We start from the raw sequence: 12948 nt of genomic DNA on the forward strand, positions 1-12948 counted from the left end.
CTTATCAGTCTGTCACTTTTTCAACTCATTGGGCTAATAGTTTTCCCATTACAAGAGCTGTCTCTCTGTATCCTTTCGCCCCGGTCTCCCCAAGGGAACCTCTTTCTTCTTGCACTGAAAGAGGGTCAGACTATATGACTTTACAGGTCTTTTTCTCCCCTCCTGCTCTGACTTCTTGGAGTCTGAGAAATTCTGGATCTGACCTACAATGAACTCTGGCAGAGTGTATAAAAGAATATATTTGATAAAATAAGCAAGGAAGATATTCGTGTTCGTAAATCCCACAGTTTTAGACATTCTCATAAATTTGAGAATTGTATCCAAGAAGGGGTGAAACAGGGTCTTTTCTGTCCTGGACATACATGACTTTTGGGGGCATAGGGAAAGGCTGAGTTATTCTGGTGCTGAGAAATAGTTTCTGGGATTTGTAGCAGGGTTTTCTAAGTATGAGAAGAGACAGGAAAGGGAAGGCAGGAAAAACAAAACAAGAAAGATCACTTCTGATGCTCGTTTGAGGAACAAAGAAAAGGCTGAAGGCCCTTTCTCCATGTAGATTCAGTCCAAGGCTGGGACACCACTGAAATCTTCCAGACACCCTTTCCATTTAAGGCTCATAAAGGCAGCTATTCCATCTAGGCTCCAGATGTGCACAGATGTCATGTGGAGTTGTGCCACACAGTGTACCAGCATTTGGTATCATCACCACTGTCCTGCATTCCCAGTCTCCTCTCTGGAGGACACCTCACCAGCCAAGCAGCTGGGCTGGAGAGGAGAACAGTAGTGTTCACTGCTGATTAAGCACTAATGAAATTAATAGCCTCTTAACATTCTTACATTAACAACAACGTCAGCGTGTCAGTAAGTATTTACAATATAAGTTACACAAATGTCATTTTGGTACACTGAGCACTTCATATTTGCAATTCTCTGCCACAGAAATAAAATCAGTCAGCCAGTCAGAAGAGAAGCACACCCATTATTAATGGCACTGGGCCAGGCTTTCGACGATCTGTATGGGAGGCAGATGAGCAGAGAGGGGCTCGCATTCCTGCACTGAGATGCCCTCAGGTCTCTGCACGAGACCACTTTAAGTCCAGCTGAATGAAGGTTCAGTTATCCAGTCAGCAAAGAGAGAACATTTGGAAGGGTTTGTCAATCATCTCCTCTTCAAGACCTCATAGTAATCACCAAATCAGTGTGCTTTCCAGGGCTTTGCACAATTTGGTTTTAAAGGTCCAAAATCATTTCACTTGTCTTGAAGAGATTGCTTCCTCCACTAAAAGATCTTTCCTTGTGCTTCCTGCCTAACTTCCTGAATCCTGGGGATCCAAAGGCCCTTTTCTCCACCACATGTCTTGATTCTGCACTGGTAGTGAATGCAGATGGCCTTGATGCTCTGGTGCTTTTTTTTAAGGTCTTGGATTAGTAGCTGGATTTGATCTTGGCATCCCTAATTGGTCATTTGCAAGGAGAGTTGATCTCTGATGTTATGGTCCAGGTTCATAGGGGTGTGGAGGCACTTAACTACTGAAGGTGCCAAAACCTCATTCTTTTAAGGCAGAATATGCTGAAATGCCCTGAGAACCTTACAGCAGGATGCAGCTCTCACTGAAGGCAGTGCAAAAATTCCTGCTGATTTCCATGGGAGCTGTACAGATCCTGAATGGGCTTTTTATCCTGTTTGCTTCTCTAATGAGAAGATAGTTAGACTTTTGAAAGTGCCACACTTACATGGATCATTTTGTTGGCTTTGATCTCTGCAATCAGAGAGACCCTGCTATGCAAGAGCGTGGGCACGTTATTTACTGCTGCGGTCCCTCTGCTTTCCTCTACAAGATCCTAAATGTCTCTATGCAAGCCAGATATGTTAGGATCCATGGATATTTGTCAAGGTGTGTGAGACCCTTTACTATGGGTCTCTACATAAGTAAAGAATATGACAGCATTTGAAAGTATTTTGTTGTGGTTTCAGATATAGCAGCAGCCGTGGCAAATTCACATTTGTCTATTAAAAAGACAGAAACACACAGGAAAAAGCAAGAATCCCAGCACTTGAAGGATTAAATAGTGCATTGACTGCCTAGAGCATCAAGGGCCCTTTGAAGGTCTGGATGTGATAAAAATGCCCATGCCCATCTGACACACAGCAAACGTTGAACTCAATAGAATTACATCAGGGATAGATTTGAATTTGGCCCTTGCTCCCCACTTTCCGCTGTCATATTAAGATTTCAAGGCAAAGCATTATAAATCAAATATAGAATAGGGAAATGTGGAGACTCTGTAAACTAATACAGGTGCCTGAGCTCCTGCAAGCTCTTGAGTCCTAGCAGAAGAACTGATGAGCAGGAGTGGTTTCAGCAAGAAATCTTAAAGGGTTCAAATCAACCAGAAGTGTCAGTCAAGTAGCCCAACAATGCTGGGAAATCAATGCTGAATTCTCAAAGAAGAGTGTGCAGGGAAAATGATACCATTTGTTTGCAATTCTAATACAATGAATCAACAGATTGCTTGCAAAATGCTCCTAATGAAAATGCGCATAATAGATGTGCAAAACCAAAAGGGAGAGAGACAAGGTATCTGTGCTAGTGAGGAGAAGGAGGATCTGAATCTAGGTTTTGCTGCTGAAATTTGAAAGTGTTCTGGTATAGCCAGGATGGATCTGTCATCCATGAAGTCCTGGGAGAGCCTGGCAGTGAAAGATGTAAATTTTTTGCCAGGGGATTAGAGTTTTTGATAAAGAAGCAGTTGTTGTTATGGAGGGGTCAACTGTTTTGTAAAAATAGCAAGCATGGACGCATGGTAAAAAGCCTGAATGGATTAAAGATGATCTAAAAACTGAGACAGGTCTCCTAATAGACAGCCCCAGCATTATTCCTCTCTTTTCTTTTCCTGGTGAGAAATCCAGCTTCTAGCACTGTTTGGTTTTTTGGTGGGTTCTTTTTTTTGGGGGGGAGTAATTTCCATGGAAAGTGGATAGAGATCAATTGTTCATTGTCTTTTCCAATGTAAGAACGAGGGACTTTCTCAGGGAACTAGCAGATGTCAGGTTCAAAACAAATGGAAACTTGTTCTGCGGGAAAAAAGCCATCTCTCTGGTCACAAAAACTAATTGACTGGTAGAACTTCCTGCTGCAGGACATATTCTGGGTTCAAAAAAGCAGCCAGACAAATCTGCAGCGAAGTAATCAATGGAGGTTCATTAACTGGAAAGCTTCTACATTTGGCTTGGGACATCCTTCAGCCTAAAACTCTTGGGAGGAGTATTTTGGGCACATACTGCTGTATGTTTACCCTTTTCCTCTTCCCTTGGCATCTGCTGGTGGCCATTGCCAGAGGCAGCTATTTGCTAGCTGGATCTTTGACTAGACCCAGTAAGGCTATTCTGACTGTCTAAAAATTCAGGGTTGTCTTATCTCTCCTCAGTAAAGTTTGTGTAAGTAGACAGCTTGCAAATTCTACTCAAATGCACAGGACTCTCCAGGCTGTAGGACTGTAAGGTGTCTTTTTCAGGTTCAGGATGTATTTGAGTATGCTTTTGAGAGCAGTGAGAAAGGGGATGCTGCATTCCTACAAAATTAATCACCCTTTTTCTATAAAGTTAGGATCTGAGCCAAAGCTGATGGAAGTTGCTGGATTTGTCAGTCATTGGATAAGGCTGAATTTCAGTTTTTCAGTCCCAAAAGATGGGTGTGGGCAGCTTGCCTCAGGCTGTTAGCTGGAAAGGAGACTGACTGTCACCTCTGGATGAAGAAAGCAGAATGGCAGGTTTTAGTTATGTCCAAACTGTTCATTTCTCAGTAATACCAAGGAGAAGCAAAACCTAGATCCTCCTCCAAGTCAGAACAAAGCAATTAGGGTGCCATAAGAGAAGAGGTGATGTAGGATGACCCATTGGGGATCTGAATAAAACTTATGAGCCAGGTGACCCTAAGGATTACCTGTGATTTGTGCTTATGCTGGGAAAAGTGCTGTTAGAGCACTAAGGTTGTTGGTGATCTGGCTTCTGCCTCTTCTGGAGTCTCGTCTATCTAGGTGATGATGGAAGTTGCTCAAAAATTACTGCAATACGATATATATCCTCAAGGAAGGATACAAGTAAGGTGTTCCTTGTGAGTGGGAAGGTGCTCACATCCACAGTGATAGTCAGTCTGGAAGTAACAGAGTAATAAGACAGAAGTCTTGCTGTGCAGTCTGTTTATCCCACAACCGGTGTTCAAAAAGTACCAGAATGCAGGTCTGAAGCACTGGAATGATGTACCATCACATGTCTACTCATTTTGACTCCAGGTCCAGAAGGATGTCCATTGCTTTCTTCCTGAAAAGACCATTAGGCAGCAGAATAACAAACTCCCTGTAGAATTGGCCTGGAATATCTGTAGTCTTCTCTTTCCTTTAACATGCAAATATGTGTATTCTGTCATTAAGTATAGGTTGGGATGATGGGAAAACTTTGTGGATAACTTCTTATTCAGTGTCAGAGAAGGTGGCTCTCTCCCCTCCCCATATGAGAGCCAGCTGCATTTTCTCTCAAAGCAAGTTTCATGGATTCCTGAATTTCTCCCAAGACTTTCATGCCTGGCTCAGAAAAAGAGAAAGAAGAGCAGTACCAGTTGCTCCAAGTTGCTTTTTCCCAGGGCTCCCTCCAGCTTTCCCAGGCAATGACAAACATGGAAGGCAGAATTCAGTGTTTAGGGGTATATGGGCATTGTGAATCTCCACAATTGAACTTACACTCTGCTCCCTTGGCACTGGAAAGCTCCATCGAAGGAGGGCAGGAAATTGGGTTCCCTGACCCTTCTTCTCTCCCTGGGAAGCTGCCTAGAAGAGCAGGACTAATTTGTGTCAGGGTAGGTTTCTGCTAATTATACTGCTTTTTTTTCTTTTCTCCACACAGCTGTCTTTTTTTTTTCTCTTTCCTCTTTAGTCATGTTTTCCACCCCTCCCGTCTCCTTTTCCCAGTGTTTTCAGCTTCTTCCAGTTTCTCTTTTCCCTGTTGCTTCCCTAAATGCACAAAACAAAACTTGTATTTCTAGCCTAGATATATTGGATATTAGGTTCAAGAGGACAACAGAGATAGACTCCATGGCAAAGAACATGTATGGAAGAAAACACAGGGAAAAAAAAAGACAAGTCAGGAAGACAAACTCTTGTGTATCAAGGGAATCCCGATCTCCCCTTTAGCTAGACACTTCAGCTACACATGCCGTCCTGGGGATTTCCTCTGCTGCCACTTGCTGGAACCAAAAAGCTTGTGGAACAAGCTCTGATTTCAGGCTAAAGTAAGCTGAACTCATGGTAAAGCACAACTTTTCTTGTCTACACTGGAAATTGTACTATTCCAGGTGGTTGGTGATCCTCATCATCTGGACTGAGACAGATTCAATAACAGCTAGTGTTGCCTTTCATCTTCACAGAGATGCTCTAAGTGCTGCCCACCCAGGTCAATTGTAAGACCAGTCTAACTCACTGTGCTATCCAAATGGTGAGCAGAAGCCTGGGGAAGAGTAAGAATATGGGCCAGCTTCATTTTCCCAGCTTCCAGTAGTGTGTGTTTTAAGGAAAATCTTTGAGGGAACTTTAAACTTTGCTCTTCAGGTTGGAGACCAGTCTTAGATCATTAATTTCCACAGTGAACTTTTTATGTGGTCCACAGTGAAGGTTTTGTTCCCTCTTCTGAAATGCTTCATGTGGTTTGGGGTGGATACCATATCATGGGACTAGTCCAGGCTGTTAACATTATTTTAGTGCAATGGGGATGAACCAATTCCTTGTGCAAAGTGCAGTGCCAGCTCTGCTTTTCTCAAAGCACCTTCTAAGGCCTGTTATCTTCATTCTGGTTCTCACTTAATGCAATCTTTGTTTTTTTGCTTCTTTTTTTCATGAGAGGCTGCTGTGGTTTCTTAGCATCCTTAGGTGCACGGAGGTGGCTGCTAACTCCTGGGAAGTTGGAAGTGGGAACTGCCCTCCTCTTTTCTTTTCTCCATGCTTCCTTGCATCATCCCTGGGACCAAAAAGGAGACCTGCTAGCCTAGAGAGAAGGAGGAAAGCAGGGTGAAGCCCACGACTTGAGTAGGGCTGTCTGGAGGGAAAATGGGAAGGCAGAAATTTGCTGATGGCAATGAATGGTTTCCATCACTCATGTTTTGGAGAGCACCAGCAAAATAGATGGGCTGAAGCTGGATTCATTGCTGACTCTTTGAAGATAAAAAAGCCCTTGACTATTTCATGGGTTTATATGAAGGATAAATGCTACACTAAGCTATTTAACAGCAGGACATGGGTGTTATCACCTCTTGTCTCCCCCTCCTACTTTAAATTTCCATATTTATTTAAAGCTATTCTCTTCTCCTAGTAGATGAAAAACCTAGAGTTATCTCCCAACATTATCACAGACTTGTCTCTTTCCAAGCTCTGTAGCACAGGTAACTGGGGGAAAGTCAAGTAGCAGGGAGAGTGTGAAGGAAGCTCAGAGCAGGCAACAAATGGCCTTGGACCTAAGTGGGAGGAGAGTTATAAGGCCTCCAATAACCATGAGATGGAGCCTGGCCTTTGGAGAGTTACGTGCAGGAGCAAAAGAAGGCTCCCCCTGAAGTCAAATCTCTCTTTTGCTCTTTCAGAAAAAGCAAAAACATATCAGCCGTAGCAGAAAGGGACAGTGCAGGTTGTAGTTAATACTCAAGATGTGAGGGGGACACGAAGAGAAGGAAGAGCTGAAGATGCTTTCTTTCCTATCAGCACTTTGTGAAAATTCATTACTGATGTCTTTGCTTGAATCTAGACTTGGAGGGGTAAAGGCTGGCCTATCACAAACTCGTTGCGAGCCATCAGCTCCCTCCTGTCTAGGTTACATGGCAGGTGAATAATCTCTTTCAAACAGTTGCTTTTATTCATGGGGATTGAAGCTTCCTTTTGAAACATCAAACCTGACGATGGAATTATGGGTGGTGTGCACGGCAGAAATCATCCTTTCTGTCACTGCTGAATTGCTCAGAAAGGAAAAAAAAAACAGCTCCCAGGAGCAGTTCAACTTTTGTGGAGGTTTGATAAAACCATCCCTGCTTCTTGTTGGTTTTCATTTTCTTTCAACGCTATTTAGCTGCATCTGTAATAAAGGGAATGGATTTCCACGGGCTGTTGCTAGCTGGAGTTCTGCTGGGGATGGCTTTGTGCTCTGCGTGCCATTTCCCCCTCTCCTCTAGCATGCCATGTGGCTCTTGCCTTCAAGCTGTCGAGTTTTTTCTTTTTTTATTTTTTTTTTAAGAAGAGGGTTTTTCTTCTACAGAGATAAACATGATGACTTTTTCATGAGCGTGGAAAAGCCAATAATTCAGAAGTACTTCCAAGGCCCAGCTCTTATTTGATAGTGCTTTGCACAAACAAGGGACAGTTAATAACTGTCCATGTGGGAGATATTTGATTGATTCCATGCAGTAGCATTGCAGGGAGTTGTGGTGGATTTGGTTTTTTTTGATTGTTTTTTTAAAGTAGAAGTATATATGGGAGAATTACTTATTTCATTCTCCCAGAACTGTTATCACATTAAACTTTTCTTCCACAGGTGTAACTATTTTCTGATTCAGTTGACTATCTCTCCTCTTTAAGTGAAATTATTATCCTCCGCCATAGCATAAATTACATGTCAGACTCTTTTTAGGCTGTTTCAGGCTGGTTAGTTCAGAGGCAGCACTGCAAAAAGAAAGCCAATTGCGTTTTATTGGGGGACAACTTTCTTTCCAGAGTCAGCTGTTGTGTATCATATTGTAATTTCCTATGCAGAGTCAAGCTTACGTGGTTTGACAGGCCCAGACAAATGTAATATCCCACCAGGATCAAAGGCAGCTTTTCGGTAGTGGTACTCACTCTTATGTATGTATTTATTCTATTTTGAATTGAAGGTGGCTCTTAATAAAAAAAACATACTGGGATCCCAGTGCTGTGTGATAGTGGAGGATTTATTCCTGTTGGGTATAGAAAGGAGCACCAGTCAATAGCAACGTACCAGACATTTATGTGCCACAATATGCATTTTCCCCCTTTCACTCTTTTTAGTTATTTTTCCTTGATGTGGGATTGGAAATAACCCTGGGTAGAGGGTTTACTCTGGATCTGACTGTGCTCCCACCTTCCACATGAAGGGAAAAGCTGCTTGTTCCTGGGAGCAGATGAGGTGACATGAGGATCACGTGAGATCTCAGATCTCCTTGTGGATAACACAGAGCTAATTGGATTGGGAGCTGGTCTTGGCTATCATGAGGTGGGAAGAGCAGAGGATGGTGAGAGAAGGTAGGAGGTAGCAGAGCTGCACTTGTCGATCCTTTGCCAGTAGAGATTCAAGGCTGAGAAAGCAAAAAGGGGCTCATGTTTGTTGTGAACGAAACATACTGTAACAGCACTTGGGAACAAAACGGCTTCTGCACTGACTGGTCTATAAGAGGTGGGTCTTAAAAAGGTAAATTGAATGAAGAAATTTGGAGTATGCCCTCTTGAGCTTTTGGACTAGTTCTGGGTGGGGTGCATGGTCTCTGTTTCTGTGCAGGGCTTTGGAGGAAGGCTGTGAGCTGCCTTTAGAGTGGATTCGTGTATTCAGAGGGAGAACATTCCTCTGCCCATTTTCACCAGGTGGTTTCCTTGAAGGGGAAAGCAGGACCAATCCTGAAACTAATCTGCCACGTCCTCAGGTATCCAGGTCTCTGCCCAATCTGGGCCCACCTAAGGGGGTGTCTGGTTGGTAGTCTGGTTTTGTGTCTTATTTTAACATTTCCGAATGCTGACAACACAGGTGTCCACGAAGACTTGAAAAGTCCATCAATTCTGCAACAGTGCTGAAAAGTGGCGTATGGGCAGAGGTCTTGATACCAGCGTTCAGATTTCAGCCTCTGGGCACAGACCTGAACAAAGCCTCCAAATCAAATATTTGGGGATGATAGGGAGCTTTCAGCTTGCAGGGAACTGCATCTTTTAAATCATAATTTGTGCCTCTGTTTCTGCTCCTGTGTTTTTCATCCTTTTAGTTGTTGTTTCTTTCCCTCTAAACAGCAATGTCTTACTGGGGATGGAATGATACCTGAATTCAAAGATAAGCAAATAGCTGGAGATAGCGTTACTACCCAGCCCTATAGTGCAACTGAATGAATTTGGGAATTCATCTGCGTGGCTGTAGGACACATAATATGTCCTCTGCTCTCACTGAGCGTCTGAACCTCCATTTCTCACCAGGTGACAAAGTCAAGCAGGAGTGGTAGTCTCCACCTTGGTGGCCAGCAGACTTCCAGTAAGGTCCATGGTGCAGGGAGCTGAGGGATGTTCCATCTTCTAGAGCTGGGTGTGAGATCTAGGTGATGAGACACTCGACAAGCTGTTATGACTTCAGGGTCTTATTTGTGCCCTTGACCTGGTGTTTAGGTTCCTCCTTTTAGAAAATAAGGCAGGTTGTTATGTTAACATGCACATCACAAAGAGGAAGAGTTGACCTCTCCAGGATGGGATAGGAGGACTATACTGAAGGCATGGCTTTCTAACACTAACAAAATTTGGGGCTTTTTTTCTTGCTTTTTTTCTAATTTTTTGTTTTCTCATGAGTGTGCTAATCTAACCTTGCAGATGCAGTCTAACCCACTGACCAAAAACCTTGTACCCATGCATGTACCCTGTGCAATGGTAGAATGATTATGCATGAAAGTTAATCCCCAGCTTGTGGACAGCATGTTCTAGCATGTTGGCTGGCAGGGTGTTGGGGGACAGAGTTATTCTTATTCTCTTCTACTGTTTACCTTGTGCATGATACTGTAGAAAGAAAAATCACAGCACTACCATTTTTGTACATTCCCCCCACCCCCCATCCCCCCCTTCCCAGAAATGCCTACTTAGATGGAGGTTTTCTCAGTCAGGGATCACTTCCAACAGTGTACAGTGCCTGGCACAATGGGACCTTGCTCTTGGTTGTGACCTCTAAATGTTGCCATAATAATAATAATAGTATGTGGCTTTTGGCACATCACCTATTAATCACAGCAGCTGTCAGGCAAAGCATTAAATGGGAATAGCTCCCTGCAAGAAAAAACAAATACAACAACACCCTGTGGCTTGTGGAGCATGAATCTGAATTCTGGAGGGTGCCAGAGAAGGAAGGAAGGGCTAAGCTGTGACATTTCACTCAAATTTGTTAACCTTGGCTGGTGTTCAGATGCACAGTGTTCAGCCGAGGCGGCGTTGAGGAGGGGGTCTCTGGAGAGAGCAAGCTTTGTTAAAAATTTACAGTGAGCAGAAGCTGAAGTGAAGGTGCACAGAGGCATCGGGGACAGAGTTTGCCAGTGGGGAAGAGGCATTCATGAGGAGCGGCTGGGATGGTTTATATGCTGCTACTGTATTTAATGCCTGCAGTGGATTTTTTCTTCCTCAAATCTGCCTGTGTGCTTTTTGAAGCTGTGCAGACCTTGAGCATCCAGGATGCCCTGAGGCAGGGAGCTTCATGGTTTGACAGCATATTGTGCAAAGAAATAGCCCCCATCGTTTTAAGCCCACCACCCATCAGCTCCATTGGGTGATCCCTGTTGGAAAAAGCAGTGAGCTCTGTCAGGCGCTTCGTTGCAAGCCAGTGAAATTTGGGCTGTGGTGGTCCGATGTGACAGACCACTTGTTTATGCAGTATGCTGTAGATACTTCCTAGAAGCAGGATGGGTAAATGTGTTCAAAATTCACTCTCCAGAGACAGTACCTGAAAATTGCTCCGTGTTTATGCTTGCAGATTTCCCTGGTGCTAAACTGGTCCATCTGCAGAAAGCAAACCCAAACACAGTGAGATTACTGTCAATTTGTGTTTATTTGAATTACTGGAGAAGTCCTAGTCATGGATCAGGGCTAAACATGTACAAAGAATTGATTTTAGGTTCACTGGCTGAAAGCAAAAACACAGTGAAAAACAATCTTTTGGTTGACCTAAAACATTTTCTTCCAGTCTTCTGTTGAAATAAAGGCATTTTAAAAAGCAACAAATGAATGTACTGCTTTAACACAGGGCCCAGTTAAATATTTGAAGCTTAATGAAATATTTTTTGTAATTTTTAAAATCCATTAAAAATTCCTTCAAGAATAAAATACCAACATCTTTAATTTTGAAAATTTACAAAGAAACTCCTCAAACTTTTCAAAACTGTTGAGAAGTTTTTTTTGCTGTGGGTAATGCTTACCCTGTGTTGATTGATGACAACTGTATACAAGTCAAAAACTCCGTCCAATTTTAATCCAGACTCCAATGTGACAGATGCTGTATAAACAGTGAGCATGAAGATTTTTAACAAAGATTTGTGACTCTTTCTGCTTGAGGAATTTTTTTGCAGAGCTGCTTCAGATCTGAGGCTAAAGGCATTAGGCAGTTTTGATTGCTTGGTTTACACTATTTAAATTTGCAGTGTGAAATCCCAGGGAAGTTGAAGAGAACTTGAACTGGAAGCTGATTTAAGCCATCTAAACCAGACCTGCTGTTCTGGAGTTGAACCAGAACTGAATTTAAACATTTTCTTCTTGGACTCCTTAGAAATAACAACATCACAAACAACATGAAAACTGCCATGAGGTATCATCTTGCAATTTGCCACCTTGTAGGCTCCAGGTAGAAAAGAACAAAGTGCACTTGAACTAGACGAGTGGAAATAACCATTTTTTAAAGAACAAGATCCCCTGTGTCCGCTGTCGAGGATTGAGCTATTCACCTCCGCGCAGCCCTGTTGACACCGTATGGTACCAACCACAGCAGCTGCCGCTGGACCTTTCCCACCGCTCCTACCTCCACCCTGGTTTGATGTCTGCAGGCAGCACTGTCAGCTCATGGGTTTTGGGGCAGCTTTGCAAGCCACCAAGGGCTAAGCTTGCTGACAGCAGGTCGAGGAGGCCGTGAAGCTGCTTGGATTGAGAATTTCTAGAAGGGGAAGTGAGTGTAAGGATGGTTGCGGAGGTGTGTGTGCCCAGAGAGCTGCCCTGCAGCCCCTCCGAGCCATGGGGTAGGTATCACGGCAGCTTGGCTCCAGCTACCGAAGCCCCATGGAAAAAGTAATCACCACCGTTTCCCAAAGGTGTCCCCCGCCTCTGGGAACGCATGGCCCCATCCATCCCAGTGCGGATACGCAGGAAGGAAGTGCGGACCCAAGCAGACTTTATTGGCAAATGCTGCCACTGATTAAAACAGGCTTGAGCTGCTGTAGGAACGAGAGGTTGCCATGGAAACAGTCTCTTCATGTGTCCAGGTTTTGAAACCATTTTTTCCTCTTCTCCCCCCTTCAACGCTTCTTTTTTTTTTTTTTTTCCCTGTTGTTTTGTTGGAGATTTGCTCTCCTGGGGTGATGCAGTGCAGATGGGCCCTTGGGACTTGGAAGGCACCGAGAGGAACTGTTCAGTTTGGGGATGGCTCTTCAAGTGGGACCCCCTCCCTGATGGTCCAGCAATAGGGCAGAGCTTGTAGGGATCCTGGCAGAGTGGGGTCTGGATGGACCCTGGAGGGTCACAATGTTGGCAGGGAGCTGGTCACCAAAGGGAGAGGTGGGGAGAATATCCCAGGGAAATCCTCCTCCCAAAGGCACCCGTCTGGGATGCTCTTAGCATCTGAAGGGCTGTGCACCAGGGGGGTCCCTCCCTGGGGCATTCATCTAATCTAACGACTCCGTCTCCATCATCTGTTGGGAATGTGTGGCAATGATGGGAAGCCATCTTTTGAACAATGGGAAATCAAGCGAGTGCCATAAGGAGTGCTTCTGAGAGACAAAAATGGACCCCCTCCTCCTTCCCCCATCCCTCCCTGGGCTCCCTACCTTGAAAGAGGGGCTTTCATTTTGCTTAAGTGCATGCAAAAAACCCCTGCCCCTGTGATAGCTGTTACCGTGCAGCTGTGTTGAAGAGCAGTTGATGACTGGTGCAAAGCTTTGAGGAGCATTTTCCTTACAGATCATTCAGCCC

At 44.0% G+C, this 12948-nt stretch overlaps 1 protein-coding gene across 3 annotated transcripts in view; it reads left to right on the forward strand.

The window, feature by feature from the left end:
• The window catches only part of PLXNA4 (plexin A4), a 462053-nt gene that overhangs the window by 85798 nt on the left and 363307 nt on the right, over window positions 1-12948 (forward strand). The window lies entirely within an intron of this gene.

The sequence above is a fragment of the Aquila chrysaetos genome, chromosome 5, assembly GCF_900496995.4.
Source record: "Aquila chrysaetos chrysaetos chromosome 5, bAquChr1.4, whole genome shotgun sequence".
NCBI lineage: Eukaryota > Metazoa > Chordata > Aves > Accipitriformes > Accipitridae > Aquila > Aquila chrysaetos.